Genomic DNA, 16,110 nt, shown 5'->3' with positions numbered 1-16,110 from the left:
GGCAGACACTTTTGTATCGAGAAACAAAGAAGCATGTTTCCGCCTGGTTTCGGACCAGGGACCTTTCGCGTGTTAGGCGAACGTGATAACCACTACACTACGGAGCGTGCATGCCCTCTCGTCATTAGAGGGGCATTTCGATGCCTTCTTACATTTGAGGACTTTTATGACAGATCATGTAGGACTAGTCAGAAGCGGGGGAACTCCCATTTGTGTCATTTTTCAAGCATTCCCCCATTTATGGTTATATTGACAATCCAAATTGTGATCTCGAGATAGCATCTCTTCAAATGGGAGCTGATCTTCTTGTTGACAAGCTCTTTGATGTTCTTTGTCAGGCTAGCACACAACCTACAGAAGACAAACCCAAGAGACTTATTTGTTAATAGGGACGCAAGTAAAGCAGAGAAAACGCTGGACAAGCAGAGTTCTCTTGGACTAGCTTCTCTTCTCATGGGAGCTCTTGCCTAGAAGACATTTTTGACTTGTGAGTGCACAGGTGGAATTGATGTTTTTTCAAACCCATTATAGGACTAGATTGTTAGATTGACTAGGATCTGGTGGAGAAATTCCACAGGGTCTTTTTGAATGATGGAGTCTGTGCAAAAAATGCACGTAGCGTGCGATTAACGGCTGTGTGGTCATTCCAGGTTAAAGGCAGAGCAGAGAAGGAGACTGCTCACTCCCCGTCGGGGAATCGAACCCCGGTCTTCCGCGTGACAGGCGGAGATACTGTCCACTATACTAACGAGGACCTGCAAGGCACTGTCGGGGACACGTCAAGGTGGGATTCGCAGCAGGTATGACACACAAATTGTCGTCGGCCATGTAAAAATCCCCATCACTTTACCAGGAACTACAGTTTTATGGGTGTTTGACAGAGAACTTTTTTCTGCTTGCAGGAGGGTTCCATGGTGTAACGGTTAGCACTCTGGACTTTGAATCCAGTGATCTGAGTTCAAGTCTCAGTGGAGCCTCATTTGGCTTTCTTGCCCTTTGCTCCGCAGTTGCATTAGCACACGCAAGCATGAGAGTCTAATTACTTATAGAACAAGTTAGTGGCTCAGTCAATTCCACTCCTCTTCTGTTGGCTGATCCCATCTGCGCGTGGTCTTCATGCCGCACCCAACCTCGCTCATGCTCTTGTACTGCACTTTCCACTTCAGCGTCCTGCTGTATCTTTCATTGGCCACCTTGACTCAAGGCAACAATTCCCCTTGTACTCTTCTCACTTCTAACTCTGTTGCCACCACTGAAGGCCCCGAGCTTGTGGTTGACAAGCTCTTTGATGTCCTTTGCTTGGCTAGCACACAACCGATAGAAGACAAAACTAGGAGTCTTATTTCTCAATAGGGACGCAAGTAAAACAGAGAAAATGCTGGACAAGCAGAGTTGTCTAAACAGTGAACATCAATTCCCTTGTGACCAAAGAAGCAAAAGACCCATGTTTCCGCCCGGTTTCGGACCGGGGACCTTTCGCGTGTGAGGCGAATGTGATAACCACTACACTACGGAAACGGTGAGCGATGGCTCGCTTGGCTTTGGAATGTGTCTTAATCAGTAATCTGACCAATCTGACAAATCTGATGGCATGTTACTATCATGCCCTTGAACGGAAGGAACCATGGAGAAGAGACAGACGCTCGCTAGCAAGGAATCTGAACTATAGTCTCGATGTTAGGCTCACTTAAACTTTTGACATTTAGGAGTTCTCTGAAGCAAGCGCAGCTCGACATATGCTGGCCTAAGAACCCCAGAACCTCGAGCAGCAGAACTGTTGCCTAAAGAGGCCATGCGTTTGATCGCGTTGTGCATTGGCTGAAAATAGGCCCAAGTCCTGTGCAGGCCAGCTAGAGCCACTCATTTCCAAGAGCTTAGTCTGTGCCTGCATCTTCAGTGAATATGGTGACTGGAGACATGTTGATTTGTGTGAAATTTCCTGAAATTTGGGCTATAGACAACTTTTTAGCAACATGAGCATCCAAAGGTTACAAGCGTCAGAGCCCTGTACAAGATTTGAGTACTTTCTCTCCTCTGTGTCCCAAACAGCAGTACAACCCCATAAGATAAAGCAATGCCTGCAGGTAGACACTTTTGTATCGAGAAACAAAGAAGCATGTTTCCGCCTGGTTTCGGACCAGGGACCTTTCGCGTGTTAGGCGAACGTGATAACCACTACACTACGGAGCGTGCATGCCCTCTCGTCATTAGAGGGGCATTTCGATGCCTTCTTACATTTGAGGACTTTAATGACAGATCATGTAGGACTAGTGAGAAGCGGGGGAACTCCCATTTGTGTCATTTTTCAAGCATTCCCCCATTTATGGTTATATTGACAATCCAAATTGTGATCTCGAGATAGCATCTCTTCAAATGGGAGCTGATCTTCTTGTCGACAAGCTCTTTGATGTTCTTTGTCAGGCTAGCACACAACCTACAGAAGACAAACCCAAGAGACTTATTTGTTAATAGGGACGCAAGTAAAGCAGAGAAAACGCTGGACAAGCAGAGTTCTCTTGGACTAGCTTCTCTTCTCATGGGAGCTCTTGCCTAGAAGACATTTTTGACTTGTGAGTGCACAGGTGGAATTGATGTTTTTTCAAACCCATTATAGGACTAGATTGTTAGATTGACTAGGATGTGGTGGAGAAATTCCACAGGGTCTTTTTGAATGATGGACTCTGTGCAAAAAAATGCACGTAGCGTGCAATTAACGGCTGTGTGGTCATTCCAGGTAAAAGGCAGAGCAGAGAAGGAGACTGCTCACTCCCCGTCGGGGAATCGAACCCCGGTCTTCCACGTGACAGGCGGAGATACTGTCCACTATACTAACGAGGACCTGCAAGGCACTATCGGGGACACGTCAAGGTGGGATTCTCAGCAGGTATGACACACAAATTGTCGTCGGCCATGTAAAATTCCCCATCACTTTACCAGGAACTACAGTTTTATGGGTGTTTGACAGAGAACTTTTTTCTCTTTGCAGGAGGATTCCATGGTGTAACGGTTAGCACTCTGGACTTTGAATCCACTGATCTGAGTTCAAGTCTCAGTGGAGCCTCATTTGGCTTTCTTGCCCTTTGCTCCGCAGTTGCATTAGCATTAGCACACGCTAGCATGAGAGTCTAATTACTTATAGAACAAGTTAGTGGCCCAGTCAATTCCACTCCTCTTCTGTTGGCTGATCCCATCTGTGCGTGGTCTTCATGCCGCACCCAACCTCGCTCATGCTCTTGTACTGCACTTTCCACTTCAGCGTCCTGCTGTATCTTTCATTGGCCACCTTGACTCAAGGCAACAATTCCCCTTGTACTCTTCTCACTTCTAACTCTGTTGCCACCACTGAAGGCCCCAAGCTTCTGGTTGACAAGCTCTTTGATGTCCTTTGCTTGGCTAGCACACAACCGATAGAAGACAAAACTAGGAGTCTTATTTCTCAATAGGGACGCAAGTAAAACAGAGAAAATGCTGGACAAGCAGAGTTGTCTAAACAGTGAACATCAATTCCCTTGTGACCAAAGAAGGAAAAGACCCATGTTTCCGCCCGGTTTCGGACCGGGGACCTTTGCGTGTGAGGTGAATGTGATAACCACTACACTACGGAAACGGTGAGCAATGGCTCACTTGGCTTTGGAATGTGTCTTAATCAGTAATCTGACCAATCTGACAAATCTGATGGCATGTTACTATCATGCCCTTGAACGGAAGGAATCATGGAGAAGAGACAGACGCTCGCTAGCAAGGAATCTGAACTATAGTCTCGATGTTAGGCTCACTTAAACTTTTGACATTTAGGAGTTCTCTGAAGCAAGTGCAGCTCGACATATGCTGGCCTAAGAACCCCAGAACCTCGAGCAGCAGAACTGTTGCCTAAAGAGGCCATGCGTTTGATCGCGTTGTGCATTGGCTGAAAATAGGCCCAAGTCCTGTGCAGGCCAGCTAGAGCCACTCATTTCCAAGAGCTTAGTCTGTGCCTGCATCTTCAGTGAATATGGTGACTGGAGACATGTTGATTTGTGTGAAATTTCCTGAAATTTGGGCTATAGACAACTTTTTAGCAACATGAGCATCCAAAGGTTACAAGCGTCAGAGCCCTGTACAAGATTTGAGTACTTTCTCTCCTCTGTGTCCCAAACAGCAGTACAACCCCATAAGATAAAGCAATGCCTGCAGGCAGACACTTTTGTATCGGGAAACAAAGAAGCATGTTTCCGCCTGGTTTCGGACCAGGGACCTTTCGCGTGTTAGGCGAACGTGATAACCACTACACTACGGAAACGGAGCGTGCATGCCCTCTCGTCATTAGAGGGGCATTTCGATGCCTTCTTACATTTGAGGACTTCTATGACAGATCATGTAGGACTAGTGAGAAGTGGGGGAACTCCCATTTGTGTCATTTTTCAAGCATTCCCCCATTTATGGTTATATTGACAATCCAAATTGTGATCTCGAGATAGCATCTCTTCAAATGGGAGCTGATCTTCTTGTTGACAAGCTCTTTGATGTTCTTTGTCAGGCTAGCACACAACCTACAGAAGACAAACCCAAGAGACTTATTTGTTAATAGGGACGCAAGGAAAGCAGAGAAAACGCTGGACAAGCAGAGTTCTCTTGGACTAGCTTCTCTTCTCATGGGAGCTCTTGCCTAGAAGACATTTTTGACTTGTGAGTGCACAGGTGGAATTGATGTTTTTTCAAACCCATTATAGGACTAGATTGTTAGATTGACTAGGATCTGGTGGAGAAATTCCACAGGGTCTTTTTGAATGATGGAGTCTGTGCATAAAAATGCACGTAGCGTGCAATTAACGGCTGTGTGGTCATTCCAGGTAAAAGGCAGAGCAGAGAAGGAGACTGCTCACTCCCCATCGGGGAATCGAACCCCGGTCTTCCACGTGACAGGCGGAGATACTGTCCACTATACTAACGAGGACCTGCAAGGCACTGTCGGGGACACGTCAAGGTGGGATTCGCAGCAGGTATGACACACAAATTGTCGTCGGCCATGTAAAAATCCCCATCACTTTACCAGGAACTACAGTTTTATGGGTGTTTGACAGAGAACTTTTTTCTGCTTGCAGGAGGGTTCCATGGTGTAACGGTTAGCACTCTGGACTTTGAATCCAGTGATCTGAGTTCAAGTCTCAGTGGAGCCTCATTTGGCTTTCTTGCCCTTTGCTCCGCAGTTGCATTAGCATTAGCACACGCTAGCATGAGAGTCTAATTACTTATAGAACAAGTTAGTGGCCCAGTCAATTCCACTCCTCTTCTGTTGGCTGATCCCATCTGCGCGTTGTCTTCATGCCGCACCCAACCTCGCTCATGCTCTTGTACTGCACTTTCCACTTCAGCGTCCTGCTGTATCTTTCATTGGCCACCTTGACTCAAGGCAACAATTCCCCTTGTACTCTTCTCACTTCTAACTCTGTTGCCACCACTGAAGGCCCCGAGCTTCTGGTTGACAAGCTCTTTGATGTCCTTTGCTTGGCTAGCACACAACCGATAGAAGACAAAACTAGGAGTCTTATTTCTCAATAGGGACGCAAGTAAAACAGAGAAAATGCTGGACAAGCAGAGTTGTCTAAACAGTGAACATCAATTCCCTTGTGACCAAAGAAGCAAAAGACCCATGTTTCCGCCTGGTTTCGGACCGGGGACCTTTCGCGTGTGAGGCGAATGTGATAACCACTACACTACGGAAACGGTGAGCGATGTCTTGCTTGGCTTTGGAATGTGTCTTAATCAGTAATCTGACCAATCTGACAAATCTGGTGGCATGTTACTATCATGCCCTTGAACGGAAGGAACCATGGAGAAGAGACAGACGCTCGCTAGCAAGGAATCTGAACTATAGTCTCGATGTTAGGCTCACTTAAACTTTTGACATTTAGGAGTTCTCTGAAGCAAGCGCAGCTCGACATATGCTGGCCTAAGAACCCCAGAACCTCGAACAGCAGAACTGTTGCCTAAAGAGGCCATGCGTTTGATCGCGTTGTGCATTGGCTGAAAATAGGCCCAAATCCTGTGCAGGCCAGCTAGAGCCACTCATTTCCAAGAGCTTAGTCTGTGCCTGCATCTTCAGTGAATATGGTGACTGGAGACATGTTGATTTGTGTGAAATTTCCTGAAATTTGGGCTATAGACAACTTTTTAGCAACATGAGCATCCAAAGGTTACAAGCGTCAGAGCCCTGTACAAGATTTGAGTACTTTCTCTCCTCTGTGTCCCAAACAGCAGTACAACCCCATAAGATAAAGCAATGCCTGCAGGCAGACACTTTTGTATCGGGAAACAAAGAAGCATGTTTCCGCCTGGTTTCGGACTAGCGACCTTTCGCGTGTTAGGCAAACGTGATAACCACTACACTACTGAAACGGAGCGTGCATGCCCTCTCGTCATTAGAGGGGCATTTCGATGCCTTCTTACATTTGAGGACTTTTATGACAGATCATGTAGGACTAGTGAGAAGCGGGGGAACTCCCATTTGTGTCATTTTTCAAGCATTCCCCCATTTATGGTTATATTGACAATCCAAATTGTGATCTCGAGATAGCATCTCTTGAAATGGGAGCTGATCTTCTTGTTGACAAGCTCTTTGATGTTCTTTGTCAGGCTAGCACACAACCTACAGAAGACAAACCCAAGAGACTTATTTGTTAATGGGGATGCAAGTAAAGCAGAGAAAACGCTGGACAAGCAGAGTTCTCTTGGACTAGCTTCTCTTCTCATGGGAGCTCTTGCCTAGAAAACATTTTTGACTTGTGAGTGCACAGGTGGAATTGATGTTTTTTCAAACCCATTATAGGACTAGATTGTTAGATTGACTAGGATCTGGTGGAGAAATTCCACAGGGTCTTTTTGAATTATGGAGTCTGTGCATAAAAATGCACGTAGCGTGCAATTAACGGCTGTGTGGTCATTCCAGGTAAAAGGCAGAGCAGAGAAGGAGACTGCTCACTCCCCATCGGGGAATCGAACCCCGGTCTTCCACGTGACAGGCGGAGATACTGTCCACTATACTAACGAGGACTGCAAGGCACTGTCGGGGACACGTCAAGGTGGGATTCACAGCAGGTATGACACACAAATTGTCGTCGGCCATGTAAAAATCCCCATCACTTTACCAGGAACTACAGTTTTATGGGTGTTTGACAGAGAACTTTTTTCTGCTTGCAGGAGGGTTCCATGGTGTAACGGTTAGCACTCTGGACTTTGAATCCAGTGATCTGAGTTCAAGTCTCAGTGGAGCCTCATTTGGCTTTCTTGCCCTTTGCTCCGCAGTTGCATTAGCACATGCTAGCATGAGAGTCTAATTACTTATAGAACAAGTTAGTGGCCCAGTCAATTCCACTCCTCTTCTGTTGGCTGATCCCATCTGCGCGTTGTCTTCATGCCGCACCCAACCTCGCTCATGCTCTTGTACTGCACTTTCCACTTCAGCGTCCTGCTGTATCTTTCATTGGCCACCTTGACTCAAGGCAACAATTCCCCTTGTACTCTTCTCACTTCTAACTCTGTTGCCACCACTGAAGGCCCCGAGCTTCTGGTTGACAAGCTCTTTGATGTCCTTTGCTTGGCTAGCACACAACCGATAGAAGACAAAACTAGGAGTCTTATTTCTCAATAGGGACGCAAGTAAAACAGAGAAAATGCTGGACAAGCAGAGTTGTCTAAACAGTGAACATCAATTCCCTTGTGACCAAAGAAGCAAAAGACCCATGTTTCCGCCCGGTTTCGGACCGGGGACCTTTCGCGTGTGAGGCGAATGTGATAACCACTACACTACGGAAACGTTGAGCGATGGCTCGCTTGGCTTTGGAATGTGTCTTAATCAGTAATCTGACCAATCTGACAAATCTGATGGCATGTTACTATCATGCCCTTGAACGGAAGGAACCATGGAGAAGAGAGAGACGCTCGCTAGCAAGGAATCTGAACTATAGTCTCGATGTTAGGCTCACTTAAACTTTTGACATTTAGGAGTTCTCTGAAGCAAGCGCAGCTCGACATATGCTGGCCTAAGAACCCCAGAACCTCGAGCAGCAGAACTGTTGCCTAAAGAGGCCATGCGTTTGATCGCGTTGTGCATTGGCTGAAAATAGGCCCAAGTCCTGTGCAGGCCAGCTAGAGCCACTCATTTTCAAGAGCTTAGTCTGTGCCTGCATCTTCAGTGAATATGGTGACTGGAGACATGTTGATTTGTGTGAAATTTCCTGAAATTTGGGCTATAGACAACTTTTTAGCAACATGAGCATCCAAAGGTTACAAGCGTCAGAGCCCTGTACAAGATTTGAGTACTTTCTTTCCTCTGTGTCCCAAACAGCAGTACAACCCCATAAGGTAAAGCAATGCCTGCAGGTAGACACTTTTGTATCGGGAAACAAAGAAGCATGTTTCCGCCTGGTTTCGGACCAGGGACCTTTCACGTGTTAGGCGAACGTGATAACCACTACACTACGGAAACGGAGCGTGCATGCCCTCTCGTCATTAGAGGGGCATTTCGATGCCTTCTTACATTTGAGGACTTTTATGACAGATCATGTAGGACTAGTGAGAAGCGGGGGAACTCCCATTTGTGTCATTTTTCAAGCATTCCCCCATTTATGGTTATATTGACAATCCAAATTGTGATCTCGAGATAGCATCTCTTCAAATGGGAGCTGATCTTCTTGTTGACAAGCTCTTTGATGTTCTTTGTCAGGCTAGCACACAACCTACAGAAGACAAACCCAAGAGACTTATTTGTTAATAGGGACGCAAGTAAAGCAGAGAAAACGCTGGACAAGCAGAGTTCTCTTGGACTAGCTTCTCTTCTCATGGGAGCTCTTGCCTAGAAGACATTTTTGACTTGTGAGTGCACAGGTGGAATTGATGTTTTTTCAAACCCATTATAGGACTAGATTGTTAGATTGACTAGGATGTGGTGGAGGAATTCCACAGGGTCTTTTTGAATGATGGAGTCTGTGCAAAAAAATGCACGTAGCGTGCCATTAACGGGTGTGTGGTCATTCCAGGTAAAAGGCAGAGCAGAGAAGGAGACTGCTCACTCCCCGTCGGGGAATCGAACCCCGGTCTTCCGCGTGACAGGCGGAGATACTGTCCACTATACTAACGAGGACCTGCAAGGAACTGTCAGGGACACGTCAAGGTGTGATTCGCAGCAGGTATGACACGCAAATTGTCGTCGGCCATGTAAAAATCCCCATCACTTTACCAGGAACTACAGTTTTATGGGTGTTTGACAGAGAACTTTTTTCTGCTTGCAGGAGGGTTCCATGGTGTAACGGTTAGCACTCTGGACTTTGAACCCAGTGAGCTGAGTTCAAGTCTCAGTGGAGCCTCATTTGGCTTTCTTGCCCTTTGCTCCGCAGTTGCATTAGCATTAGCACACGCTAGCATGAGAGTCTAACTACTTATAGAACAAGTTAGTGGCCCAGTCAATTCCACTCCTCTTCTGTTGGCTGATCCCATCTGCGCGTGGTCTTCATGCCGCACCCAACCTCGCTCATGCTCTTGTACTGCACTTTCCACTTCAGCGTCCTGCTGTATCTTTCATTGGCCACCGTGACTCAAGGCAACAATTCCCCTTAATAATAATTTGAATTTTGATCAAGACTTTGACACAAATCGCAGGGCTGCATGAGGACGTTTAGTAAGATTCTTCTTATTGCTACATTCAACCACTGATATTTTGTGGTCCAAACATTTGAATGAATCATTAATGCAGGTTTGAATGCAAATCAGGACAAACTTGCAACTTACCAGAATGTTTTTTCAGTGCTCATGTTCAATACAATTTACCTGCGTAATGACCTGAATCACAAACAATTTAATGCCTACTATGTTTTATCAATGAGGAAAACTCAATGTAAACACATATTTTTTACAAGGAAACTCCAGGTTTAATCTTTATATTACAGTAAATGCACAACATCTAAATTCTTTTAAGTGAGAGAAATCTGTTCAAGAATTTTTTGATATATGATGATTTTATGTAGAAACTAATTTGCATGTACTTTCCTTACATCTGAGCTGGCCTTGTGCAAACCTTTGGATTTGAATGATACCTCAAAGGAGCTTTGAATGTAAACAGACACAGAAAAAAAAACTCAACCAATCAAACAAACATTTAAAAAAAAAAAAAAATCCCTCCACACTCATTTTCAGTCATTTTAATAATGATGTTTTTTTCCCCTCAGGCTCAAATTTAATATGAGCTAGACCTGCTAGAAAACGCAAGATAAAAAAAGTCAAATCTATTTTGGGTTGTTAAACAGCTGTTAGAATTACTTTGCTATTCAGGTTTTATTTATGCATATTACGTCATTTTATTTTTTAATGTAGATATGATTAAAAAAAATGTTTATTAAAGCTTCCAAAATATTATTTCTCCTCAATCAAATCTCATGTTGAATCTTTTTTGTCCCCAGAGTTAATCAAAGTTGACATGGATGCGTTTGTGGTCCTTCTGCTTTAAGGTAAGATTTATTAAATATTACTTAAATATTTAATAAGCTTTATTACTAATAATAAAATCAACCCAACAATCTTCCCCATGGTACACAACTGTCGACAACTGGTATCTGAGAGTTGACCTGAATATGGCTCAATAAATAAATATGAGCTACTTTATGTCATGTGAAGGGTGTTGCAGGTAGAAGTGGTGGTAAGGAGGACCCACACTGCAGACACTTGGAGGTAAAATGTAAACTCAAAATGTAAACCAGCTTTAAAGCTGAACTCAAAAGTTACAAAAATGAAAATTACAAAATAAACTCATGCTGGCAGACAGCACACACAGTAAGATGAGGGTAGATCACGACTCAAATCACTTTTTCTGTTTCACGTGTTTGGCAAATGTGTAAACCACTGCACTGTGTAGCCAGTCAAGCCCACTATGAAGGTGAAAAAACTGCTATGGGCCCCAGTTGTTTTCTGGATTTTTCAGTTGGCAACACACAGTGATCTCTTCAGGAATCAAAAGGGCAAAACCCATGTAGGGCCCTAAGGACAAAACTGCTTTAGATAAGCATCTTAGATAAGAGATAAGATAAGATAAAACTTTATTAATCCCTTGGGTGGGTTCCTCTGGGAAATTCGGTTTCCAATAGCACAGCACCGACAGAAGTTACAGAACGTGAGACAAATATATATATACACATATATAAATACAGAGACATATATAAATAAAATATCCGAAAGGGATAAATAGAATAAATAGGAATAAGAATACAAGGGAATTGCACATTTCAAGTATTGAAGTCTATTGCACCGTTGTCTATTAACAAAAAGTATTGCACAAAAAGTATTGCACAATGAAAAGGCACTACAGCTTAGTACAGCTTAGTTGTTCCCCCCTCCTTTGTCCTCCTGTTTCCCCTCCCTCTCCCCTCCAGAGAGGAGTTAAACAGTCTGATGGCGTGTGGGACAAAGGAGTTTTTAAGTCTGTTGGTTCTTGTCTTTGGGAGAAGCAACCTGTCACTGAACAGACTCCTCTGGTTGTTTATGGCCGTGTGCAGAGGATGCCCAGCATTGTCCATAATGTCCAGCAGTTTCTTTAGTGTCCTTTTCTCTGCCACTGTCACCAGAGTGTCCAGCTTCATGCCGACCACAGAGCTAGCCTTCCTGATCAGTTCTTCCAGCCTGGATGAGTCCTTCTTTGCTGTGCTGCTCCCCCAGCACACCACAGCATAGAAAAGTACTCCACTGACTGGTAAAACATCCTCAGGAGCTTCCTGCAGATGTTAAAAGACCTCAGCCTCCTGAGGAAGTACAGTCGGCTTTGGGCGTTTTTATACAGGTGCTCTGTGTTGCATGACCAGTCCAGTTTGTTGTCCACCCACAGCCCGAGGTACTTGTACTTGTTGACCACCTCCACCTCCTCCCCCTCTATTCCTTGTCCTTTTTCCTTGTCCAGGTGTGAGTGGGCTCTATGTAGGAGGTACAGGATGACATCCTCCACTCCAACATCCGCCTTGTATGCGAACTGTAGTGGGTCCTGAGCATGTTGTACCTGTGGTTGGAGGAGGTTGAGGAAGAGCCGCTGTAGAGTCTTCATAAGATGTGACGTCAGTGCCACCGGTCGGAAGTCATTCAGCTCATTGGGCCGGTTTCTTTTGGGGACCAGGACGATGCAGGATGTCTTCCATAGGGCGGGCACTCTCCCCAGTTGCAGACTGAGGTTGAAGACTCGTTATAGCGGCTCCCCAAGTTCAGCAGCACACGCCTTTAGCATCCTTGGACACACCTTGTCTGGGCCTGCTGCCTTTCTGGGGTGAAGCTTCCTCAGTTGTCTCCTGACCTGATCCACTGTGACACTGGGAGATGATTGGAAGGAGGGTGGGGGGGGGGGGGGGGGGGGGGAGATGTCCTGCTGTTGAGAGAGCGGTTGGAGGAAGGGGGTGTTATAGTGTCAGGAAGGGGGGGAAGCGAGGGAGGTAGGAGAGTGGGGAGAGGGCTCTGTAGTAAACTGTGTTGCTTTCATCTCCTCCTTCACTTTGCTCCTGAAAGCCTTCTTTTTCATGTTGAGGACAGTTTTGACTTCCTGTGTTACCATCGGTTTGTTATTAGGATAACACAGTACCGTCTTAGCAGGGGCGACCGTGTCCACACAAAAGTTGAGGTAGTCTGTCAGACAGTTTGTCACCCCCTCTATGTCCTCACCATGTGGGCTCAGAAGCACATCGCAGTCTGTGGTGTCATAGCAGTCTCTCAGAGCATCCTCCTTTTCTGGGGTCCATCTCCTGATGGAGCGTGCTGTGACAGGCTGCCTTTGGACGAGGGGTGTGTATTGTGGCTGTAGGTAAACCAGGTTGTGGTCTGACTATCATTCAATCTTTTAGCGACCTGTCTTATCATTTTTATGCTGATGACATTCAGCTCAATGTGTCCTTTAAGCCTCATCAGCTGGATAGGCTGTCCACCCTAGTCCAGTGCTTAACCCAGGTTTCTGATTGGCTTTCAAGCAACTACCTCGTTCTAAATACTAACAAGACCGAGACCATGATCATAGCTCCTCCTGAGCTACATTCTAAAATCAGTCAGGTTCTTGCCTCTTTCTGTCCATCTGTCAAGTCAAATATTCGAAATCTCGGTGTAATATTTGACTGTTCTCTGGGCCTTGACTCTCATGTAAAATCTTTGTCTCGTTCCTGTTTCTATCATTTAAGAAACATATCTAAACTGCGACACATGGTTTCCTCAGCTGAATTGGAAAAACTCATTCATGCTTTTGTGTCATCACGCTTAGACTACTGTAATTCCCTGTTTACTAGCTTGGATAAATCATCTCTTTCTCGCCTCCAAGCTATACAAAACGCAGCAGCCAGACTACTGACTCGCTCTACCAAGCGTGTTCACATTACTCCTATCTTATATTCTTTACATTGGCTCCCAATAGAGTTTAGAATTCACTTTAAAATTCTTGTTTTAACATACAGAGCACTAAATGGCCAGGCTCCAGATTACTTATCCAAGCTTCTTATAAAATACACTGCTGCTCGTCATCTCCGCTCACAGACTCAGAGTCTCTTAGTTGTTCCCCGTACACGACTGAAGACAAAAGGGGACAGAGCCTTTCAGTCTGTTGCACCAAGGCTGTGGAACAGTTTACCACTACAATTACGTTTGCTTGACTCTGTGGATTCTTTCAAAAAACAGTTAAAAACTCTTCTGTTCAAACAAGCCTTTTGTTGATCTACATATTTTATATTTTTACATTATTTACATTTGATCTTTTACATTGTATATAATGTTTATTGATTTTACTGTTTATTTTAATATTTGTGTACAGCGCTTTGTGATTGTCTGTCTGTGAAAAGCGCTTAATAAATAAAGTTTACTTACTTACTTACTTACTTACTTCCCTAGTGGGGGGAGGGGGTGGCTCTGTATGCATCTCTCACATTGGCATACATTAGGTTAATTGTCCTGTTGCTCCTTGTGGGACAATTCACAAACTGGTGAAAAGCAGCCAGAGTACAATCCAGTGTGGCATGATTAAAGTCTCCAGATATATGGGGCGATCGTGGCTCAAGAGTTGGGAGTTTGCCTTGTAATCGGAAGGTTGTTGGTTCCAGTCGTTGTGTCCTTGGGCAAGACACTTTACCCGTTGCCTACTGGTGGTGGTCAGAGGGCCCGGTGGCGCTAGTGTTTGGCAGCCTCGCCTTTGTCAGTGCCTCAGGGCGGCTGTGGCTACAATGTAGCTTACCATCACCAGTGTGTGAATGTGTGTGTGATGGGTGGATGACTGGATGTGTAAAGCGCTTTGGGGTCCTCAGGGACTAGTAAAGCACTATACAAATACATGCCATTTACCATATAATAATGAAAGCCTCGGGGTTTTGTGTCTGCAGTCTTGCTATAACTGTGTGTATTTCCTCACAATTTGAAGCCTACATGGGATAAATGTGGGTTGGCCCTGCATCTATACAAGATGAGAGGCTTATTGCCTTCCCTTCAGTTGAGCTGTAATGTTAGTGAGCTGCATGCTTCTTTTGGTTGGCAGTTGTAGGTTATGATGGAATTTGTCATGTTTAATCTTTTGAGGTCTAAGTTGTCATTGGTAAGGACCTCAAACCCAACGCTAACCTGAGACAATCAGAATATAAATTTTTGTTTTCATTAAATTGTTTTGTCCATCAGGAAATAAATAAAATGATCATCCTAACTGACACAAATCAAAAACTATTTGTCTGTTGTCACCTTCTCCAACTTATAGGGTTAGGTTTAGAGCAGGAGTATTAAACTAAAATTTGAGGAGGTCCAGTGGGAGAAAATCTTCTCAAGCAGCTGTACCAACTACGACAAATGAGGAAGTTCAGAGTCTCTCCAGAGATCCTCAGGATTTTCTATACAGGTACTGTGGAGAGCATCCTCACACAGAACATCACATCCTGGTTTGGGAAAAGCTTTGTTAAGGACCAAAAAGCCCTTCAGAGAGTGATCCGTACAGCAGAAAGCTGCTACAGGATTGCTGATTGAAACTCCAAATATGCGAAGACACAGACCAAGAAACACGGACTTTACACAGAACAGAGGGGGCACAGAGAAACATGAGGGGCAAGGGATCAAAAATAGAAACCATAGAGTACTCGACAAAAATACAAAAATCACAAAGAACTAAAAACGCTGGGTCAGGAGACCCAGGATCCTGACAGGTTATCATATTTGATTCAAGATTCAAACTGTTTATTGTCATGTGTACAGAAGAAATAGCATTTCTCTGTGCAATAAAATTATTCCTTTGCTGTCCATATACAAATGCCAAGTTAGGTAAGGGTGAAAGCAGAGGTTCAGACAAACGCAAAGCAGAAGACGAAGCCTCGCCAAATAAGTTTCCAAACCAACTTCATTCTAAGCCAAAGCCTAGAAAATATGATGAAGCATATTTTGCTGAGGTAGGTCTCCGCGACAGAATTAGTTTGCCCTGCGTCGGGAGCAGCGCTGGGCTCTTCAAATCACAGACAAACAGTATCCCACATTCTTGATTTTTAGTTCACAAACACTTGTTGTAATGATTAACTACATTTTGGAGATGTTTGCTCTTTATACAGTAAAGTTACAGTGGGATACAAATAATATCAGGCTGATCCTGCCACGATTTGTTCCCCCTGTCCAAATCACGGACAAATAGTAAAGCATAGTTTTTTATGTTTTTCAACGCATTTTGCACAGAGAGTTATTTTTTTGAAAAATGTATTGATAGTAATGTTGAATATTATTACACAGGAAAAAACACCACATAAAATAATTACACTATGACGCCTCTGTCTTTCTAAATGGAGGGACAGTTACTGTGTGTGTATATGTAAGCGTGTAAAAGCTGCATATAGTCAGATTAACAGTAACAGCAAAACAAAGGGGGGGGGGGGGCAGCAAAAAAAGTTTGGGAACCACTGGGTTAAAGGAACAAGATAAATAGGGATAAAAATAAGATAAGATATTGAGATAAATAAAAATAAAAGTAAGAATAAAAAATAATTAAAGATAAATGAATAAGTACAAAAATAAGTAAGTGAAGACAAGTGAGGTATTCAATTCAATTTTATTTATATAGCGCCAAATCACAACAAAAGTCACCTCAAGGTGCTTCATAGATCCAGAGAAAAT

General features: G+C 44.3%; 14 non-coding genes across 14 annotated transcripts; 4 read left to right on the top strand and 10 right to left on the bottom strand.

Annotated features, from left to right (window-relative positions):
- Nucleotides 1-34: 34 nt before the first annotated feature.
- Nucleotides 35-106, bottom strand: trnav-aac (transfer RNA valine (anticodon AAC)). The gene has a single exon. It is a non-coding gene; the product is annotated as a tRNA-Val (tRNA).
- A 576-nt stretch (nucleotides 107-682) lies between these two features.
- Nucleotides 683-754, bottom strand: trnad-guc (transfer RNA aspartic acid (anticodon GUC)). Its single transcript has one exon. It is a non-coding gene; the product is annotated as a tRNA-Asp (tRNA).
- A 151-nt stretch (nucleotides 755-905) lies between these two features.
- trnaq-uug (transfer RNA glutamine (anticodon UUG)) lies at nucleotides 906-977 on the top strand. The gene has a single exon. It is a non-coding gene; the product is annotated as a tRNA-Gln (tRNA).
- A 468-nt stretch (nucleotides 978-1,445) lies between these two features.
- trnav-cac (transfer RNA valine (anticodon CAC)) lies at nucleotides 1,446-1,518 on the bottom strand. Its single transcript has one exon. It is a non-coding gene; the product is annotated as a tRNA-Val (tRNA).
- A 599-nt stretch (nucleotides 1,519-2,117) lies between these two features.
- On the bottom strand, nucleotides 2,118-2,189 carry trnav-aac (transfer RNA valine (anticodon AAC)). The gene has a single exon. It is a non-coding gene; the product is annotated as a tRNA-Val (tRNA).
- A 577-nt stretch (nucleotides 2,190-2,766) lies between these two features.
- trnad-guc (transfer RNA aspartic acid (anticodon GUC)) lies at nucleotides 2,767-2,838 on the bottom strand. Its single transcript has one exon. It is a non-coding gene; the product is annotated as a tRNA-Asp (tRNA).
- Nucleotides 2,839-4,206: 1,368 nt separating this feature from the next.
- On the bottom strand, nucleotides 4,207-4,279 carry trnav-aac (transfer RNA valine (anticodon AAC)). The gene has a single exon. It is a non-coding gene; the product is annotated as a tRNA-Val (tRNA).
- An 805-nt stretch (nucleotides 4,280-5,084) lies between these two features.
- Nucleotides 5,085-5,156, top strand: trnaq-uug (transfer RNA glutamine (anticodon UUG)). Its single transcript has one exon. It is a non-coding gene; the product is annotated as a tRNA-Gln (tRNA).
- A 474-nt stretch (nucleotides 5,157-5,630) lies between these two features.
- On the bottom strand, nucleotides 5,631-5,703 carry trnav-cac (transfer RNA valine (anticodon CAC)). The gene has a single exon. It is a non-coding gene; the product is annotated as a tRNA-Val (tRNA).
- Nucleotides 5,704-7,179: 1,476 nt separating this feature from the next.
- On the top strand, nucleotides 7,180-7,251 carry trnaq-uug (transfer RNA glutamine (anticodon UUG)). The gene has a single exon. It is a non-coding gene; the product is annotated as a tRNA-Gln (tRNA).
- Nucleotides 7,252-7,719: 468 nt separating this feature from the next.
- On the bottom strand, nucleotides 7,720-7,792 carry trnav-cac (transfer RNA valine (anticodon CAC)). The gene has a single exon. It is a non-coding gene; the product is annotated as a tRNA-Val (tRNA).
- A 599-nt stretch (nucleotides 7,793-8,391) lies between these two features.
- On the bottom strand, nucleotides 8,392-8,464 carry trnav-aac (transfer RNA valine (anticodon AAC)). Its single transcript has one exon. It is a non-coding gene; the product is annotated as a tRNA-Val (tRNA).
- Nucleotides 8,465-9,046: 582 nt separating this feature from the next.
- Nucleotides 9,047-9,118, bottom strand: trnad-guc (transfer RNA aspartic acid (anticodon GUC)). Its single transcript has one exon. It is a non-coding gene; the product is annotated as a tRNA-Asp (tRNA).
- Nucleotides 9,119-9,269: 151 nt separating this feature from the next.
- Nucleotides 9,270-9,341, top strand: trnaq-uug (transfer RNA glutamine (anticodon UUG)). Its single transcript has one exon. It is a non-coding gene; the product is annotated as a tRNA-Gln (tRNA).
- The last annotated feature ends 6,769 nt before the right edge of the window (nucleotides 9,342-16,110 follow it).

Source organism: Neolamprologus multifasciatus, chromosome 11 (assembly GCF_963576455.1).
Source record: "Neolamprologus multifasciatus chromosome 11, fNeoMul1.2, whole genome shotgun sequence".
Lineage (NCBI taxonomy): Eukaryota > Metazoa > Chordata > Actinopteri > Cichliformes > Cichlidae > Neolamprologus > Neolamprologus multifasciatus.
Note: the sequence above shows the minus strand (reverse complement) of the source record. Positions and strands in the feature narration are given on the sequence as shown.